We start from the raw sequence: 6,000 nt of genomic DNA on the forward strand, positions 1-6,000 counted from the left end.
GACTTGGTGGAAAAGGGCGCAATAGCACGGTGCACTTAGCTTTCTGCTACGAGTGGACGTCCCGTAAATAGTTCTTCCCCACTACTGCTTCGACGATTGGAGTGCCGGTTGGCGTGGAACGAAGCAGGGAATCGTGGGGAAGTCAGGCGCCTCACTCCACTGCTGGAAACAAAGGGTGGTCCTGTAGGTGACGTCACTGCCTGCCGGAAGACCCCTGCAGACGGTGACGGCCTCTCCGGTTATCCCAGCAGCAGTAGCAGAAAAACAGCAACAGCGATGACCCGGTTACAGCATACCCGCAAACGTAGAACGTAGTAGGTAGTTACGTAGGCCGTAGAAAAACAGCAAGCAACGGAAGATAGGCTGCAACAAAAAGCATCAGTGCACTAAACATGCCACGCTACCCCTTAAACGCCACCTTTAAACATGTCACCTTTAAATATTTCATCGAGCACGTGGGCCTGCACAAACGGACTTTTACGACAACAAATCAGCCATTTTCCGTCCATCTCTCCATATCTGCAAAAACCATATACAGATTAGTATTTTAGCGTCACAAAGAGCAAATTATGCGCTAACCTGGAAAGAACAACAGAGAGTATTTCATTCCACAAACACAGACTCGTCAACAGCGTTAAATAATGATTTATTACCTCAAAAGCCTATGAATGTAGCACTCTCATGGAAGCAAAAACCGCTTCCTCCCCTGAATGGCCTCTGTTCGTCAACAGCGACACCCTCTTGCCGAATACTTTATGCGGTGAAGAACCATCCCCGCACGGCGAAGAGAAATTGACGACCCGTCTGTCAGCCAGCATGTGTCCAAGAAGAAGGTGGTCTGTTCTATGGAGTTCCTATCAAGCCTCACTAGCAAGTAGCATAGCACGTTGATACCCAGTAAAGTATTTAAACGTGTTGAAAAACCATCAAACTTGTAGGAGAATTCTGACACCGACCCTTCTTCCTCGCTGCTGAATTTCGAGTGTCCAGTTACTTGTCCTCACACAGACAACCTTGACGAAAACACGTGACTAACCTTGTCACATATCAAGTTCAGCTATAGCTGAGTTCTGCTTCGACAGCAGAAATCATCCCCGTGAAATCCGTGCTCGCTATGCATGGATAGAAAAATCTGTCGTAGCCCAGACTCACGCACAGGCGCTTTCTGTCGCAATTGACCAAGAGAAGGACGGGCGCTGTGGTGTGGTGGTAAGACGTCGGCCTCCAAAGCGGAAGGTCGAGGGTTCGAATCCCGGTCGCGGCCGCCTGGTGGGTTAAGTGTGGAGATTTTTCCGATCTCCCAGGTCAACTTATGTGCAGACCTGCTAGTGGCTTATCCCCCTTCGTGTGTACACGCAAGCACAAGACCAAGTGCGCACGAAAAAGATCCTGTAGTCCATGTCAGAGTTCGGTGGGTTATAGAAACACGAAAATACCCAGCATGCTTCCTCCGAAAGCGGCGTATGGCTGCCTAAATGGCGGGGTAAAAACGGTCATACACGTAAAATTCCACTCGTGCAAAAACACGAGTGTACGTGGGAGTTTCAGCCCATGAACGCAGAAGAAGAAGAAGAAGAAGAAGACCAAGAGAAGGCACCCCACTGAGTGACACTTTCTTGGTCCATGTCACTAGATCGTGACACACACACACACATACATACACATATGCGCACACACACACAGAGACATATACGCACGCACACACACATACACACGCAGACACACACACACACACACACACACACACACACACACTCACACACACACACACACACACACACACACACACACACACACACACACAACAACAACAACAACCTCATCAGCATTATCATCATGATCATCGTCGACATCATTATCATCATCAACAAAATATATAGAGGTTAGTGACAGCAATGCATTCTTGCTAGAAACAGCTTCAGAATGTAACTGTTCGTGACATCAGATATTTGCATTCTTGCTAGAAACAGCTTCAGAATGTAACTGTTCGTGACATCAGATATTTGCATTCTTGCTAGAAACAGCTTCAGAATGTAACTGTTCGTGACATCAGATATTTGCATTCTTGCTAGAAACAGCTTTAGAATGTAACTGTTCGTGACATCAGATATTTGCATTCTTGCTAGAAACAGCTTCAGAATGTAACTGTTCGTGACATCAGATATTTGCATTCTTGCTAGAAACAGCTTTAGAATGTAACTGTTCGTGACATCAGATATTTGCATTCTTGCTAGAAACAGCTTTAGAATGTAACTGTTCGTGACATCAGATATTTGCATTCTTTCTAGAAACAGCTTTAGAATGTAACTGTTCGTGACATCAGATATTTGCATTCTTGCTAGAAACAGCTTTAGAATGTAACTGTTCGTGACATCAGATATTTGCATTCTTTCTAGAAACAGCTTTAGAATGTAACTGTTCGTGACATCAGATATTTGCATTCTTGCTAGAAACAGCTTTAGAATGTAACTGTTCGTGACATCAGATATTTGCATTCTTGCTAGAAACAGCTTTAGAATGTAACTGTTCGTGACATCAGATATTTGCATTCTTGCTAGAAACAGCTTCAGAATGTAACTGTTCGTGACATCAGATATTTGCATTCTTTCTAGAAACAGCTTTAGAATGTAACTGTTCGTGACATCAGATATTTGCATTCTTGCTAGAAACAGCTTTAGAATGTAACTGTTCGTGACATCAGATATTTGCATTCTTGCTAGAAACAGCTTTAGAATGTAACTGTTCGTGACATCAGATATTTGCATTCTTGCTAGAAACAGCTTTAGAATGTAACTGTTCGTGACATCAGATATTTGCATTCTTGCTAGAAACAGCTTTAGAATGTAACTGTTCGTGACATCAGATATTTGCATTCTTGCTAGAAACAGCTTTAGAATGTAACTGTTCGTGACATCAGATATTTGCATTCTTTCTAGAAACAGCTTTAGAATGTAACTGTTCGTGACATCAGATATTTGCATTCTTGCTAGAAACAGCTTTAGAATGTAACTGTTCGTGACATCAGATATTTGCATTCTTGCTAGAAACAGCTTTAGAATGTAACTGTTCGTGACATCAGATATTTGCATTCTTGCTAGAAACAGCTTCAGAATGTAACTGTTCGTGACATCAGATATTTGCATTCTTTCTAGAAACAGCTTTAGAATGTAACTGTTCGTGACATCAGATATTTGCATTCTTGCTAGAAACAGCTTTAGAATGTAACTGTTCGTGACATCAGATATTTGCATTCTTGCTAGAAACAGCTTTAGAATGTAACTGTTCGTGACATCAGATATTTGCATTCTTGCTAGAAACAGCTTTAGAATGTAACTGTTCGTGACATCAGATATTTGCATTCTTGCTAGAAACAGCTTCAGAATGTAACTGTTCGTGACATCAGATATTTGCATTCTTGCTAGAAACAGCTTCAGAATGTAACTGTTCGTGACATCAGATATTTGCATTCTTGCTAGAAACAGCTTCAGAATGTAACTGTTCGTGACATCAGATATTTGCATTCTTGCTAGAAACAGCTTTAGAATGTAACTGTTCGTGACATCAGATATTTGCATTCTTGCTAGAAACAGCTTTAGAATGTAACTGTTCGTGACATCAGATATTTGCATTCTTGCTAGAAACAGCTTTAGAATGTAACTGTTCGTGACATCAGATATTTGCATTCTTGCTAGAAACAGCTTCAGAATGTAACTGTTCGTGACATCAGATATTTGCATTCTTGCTAGAAACAGCTTTAGAATGTAACTGTTCGTGACATCAGATATTTGCATTCTTGCTAGAAACAGCTTTAGAATGTAACTGTTCGTGACATCAGATATTTGCATTCTTGCTAGAAACAGCTTCAGAATGTAACTGTTCGTGACATCAGATATTTGCATTCTTGCTAGAAACAGCTTCAGAATGTAACTGTTCGTGACATCAGATATTTGCATTCTTGCTAGAAACAGCTTCAGAATGTAACTGTTCGTGACATCAGATATTTGCATTCTTGCTAGAAACAGCTTCAGAATGTAACTGTTCGTGACATCAGATATTTGCATTCTTGCTAGAAACAGCTTTAGAATGTAACTGTTCGTGACATCAGATATTTGCATTCTTGCTAGAAACAGCTTTAGAATGTAACTGTTCGTGACATCAGATATTTGCATTCTTGCTAGAAACAGCTTTAGAATGTAACTGTTCGTGACATCAGATATTTGCATTCTTGCTAGAAACAGCTTCAGAATGTAACTGTTCGTGACATCAGATATTTGCATTCTTGCTAGAAACAGCTTTAGAATGTAACTGTTCGTGACATCAGATATTTGCATTCTTGCTAGAAACAGCTTCAGAATGTAACTGTTCGTGACATCAGATATTTGCATTCTTGCTAGAAACAGCTTTAGAATGTAACTGTTCGTGACATCAGATATTTGCATTCTTGCTAGAAACAGCTTTAGAATGTAACTGTTCGTGACATCAGATATTTGCATTCTTGCTAGAAACAGCTTTAGAATGTAACTGTTCGTGACATCAGATATTTGCATTCTTGCTAGAAACAGCTTCAGAATGTAACTGTTCGTGACATCAGATATTTGCATTCTTGCTAGAAACAGCTTTAGAATGTAACTGTTCGTGACATCAGATATTTGCATTCTTGCTAGAAACAGCTTTAGAATGTAACTGTTCGTGACATCAGATATTTGCATTCTTGCTAGAAACAGCTTTAGAATGTAACTGTTCGTGACATCAGATATTTGCATTCTTGCTAGAAACAGCTTTAGAATGTAACTGTTCGTGACATCAGATATTTGCATTCTTGCTAGAAACAGCTTTAGAATGTAACTGTTCGTGACATCAGATATTTGCATTCTTGCTAGAAACAGCTTCAGAATGTAACTGTTCGTGACATCAGATATTTGCATTCTTGCTAGAAACAGCTTCAGAATGTAACTGTTCGTGACATCAGATATTTGCATTCTTGCTAGAAACAGCTTCAGAATGTAACTGTTCGTGACATCAGATATTTGCATTCTTGCTAGAAACAGCTTCAGAATGTAACTGTTCGTGACATCAGATATTTGCATTCTTGCTAGAAACAGCTTTAGAATGTAACTGTTCGTGACATCAGATATTTGCATTCTTGCTAGAAACAGCTTTAGAATGTAACTGTTCGTGACATCAGATATTTGCGAAGCTGCGCTTTGAAGTGTTTAATCGTGCTTGACCCCTTTATCTCACATGGTAGCGAATTCCAAATTGTTGAGCCCGAAAACGCTAAACTGGTTTTATATAAATCAATACGGGGTAGCGGGGAAATTAATTTGTTTGAGCCATATCTGTCTGTTGCTTTCTGAAATAATGATCGCATGTACTGTGGGGTCTCGTTTATTTGAACCTTAAACATTAAACGCGCCTTATTAAATAATAACTGATCTTTAAGTGATAAAAAAATTAAGGCTGCTAAGCTTTTGATCTGTTGATGTTTGCGGACCCAGCATGATAAGTTTAGCTGCGCGACGGTGAAGAGAATTTACTTATTTTAAGTGAACATCGCTACAACCATCCTCAAATGTAGATGCATAATTCAGATGAGGTAAAGTATGACCAAAATAAAACAACTTGAGTGCTGAGGTATCAGAGATAGAGAGCGAGACACAGAGAGAGAGAGAGAGAGAGAGAGAGAGAGAGAGAGAGAGAGAGAGAGAGAGAGAGAGAGAGAGAGAGAGAGAGAGAGAGGGAGAGAGAGAGAGAGAGAGAGAGAGAGAGAGAGAGAGAGAGAGAGAGAGAGAGAGAGAGAGGGGGGGGATCACAAAAGCGCCATTCCTCATCTACAGAGTTATGTTTGCAATATTGATAGGCTAGCTCTTAAACTCTGCTTTACTTTCACAATAGAATGCAAATAATTCATCACTGAACCAAAGCTCACAGTCACTGATATTTGTTAACACTACCATCAAAACGGCAATGAAAGGAGCTGCGTTAACGTGTTTAGTATTT

At 40.4% G+C, this 6,000-nt stretch overlaps 1 protein-coding gene across 1 annotated transcript in view; it reads right to left on the reverse strand.

Moving 5' to 3' along the window:
• LOC138958178 (neuronal acetylcholine receptor subunit alpha-7-like) overlaps nucleotides 1-6,000 on the reverse strand; it is a 33,080-nt gene that overhangs the window by 22,013 nt on the left and 5,067 nt on the right. The window lies entirely within an intron of this gene.

The sequence above is a fragment of the Littorina saxatilis genome, linkage group LG1 (assembly GCF_037325665.1).
Source record: "Littorina saxatilis isolate snail1 linkage group LG1, US_GU_Lsax_2.0, whole genome shotgun sequence".
Lineage (NCBI taxonomy): Eukaryota > Metazoa > Mollusca > Gastropoda > Littorinimorpha > Littorinidae > Littorina > Littorina saxatilis.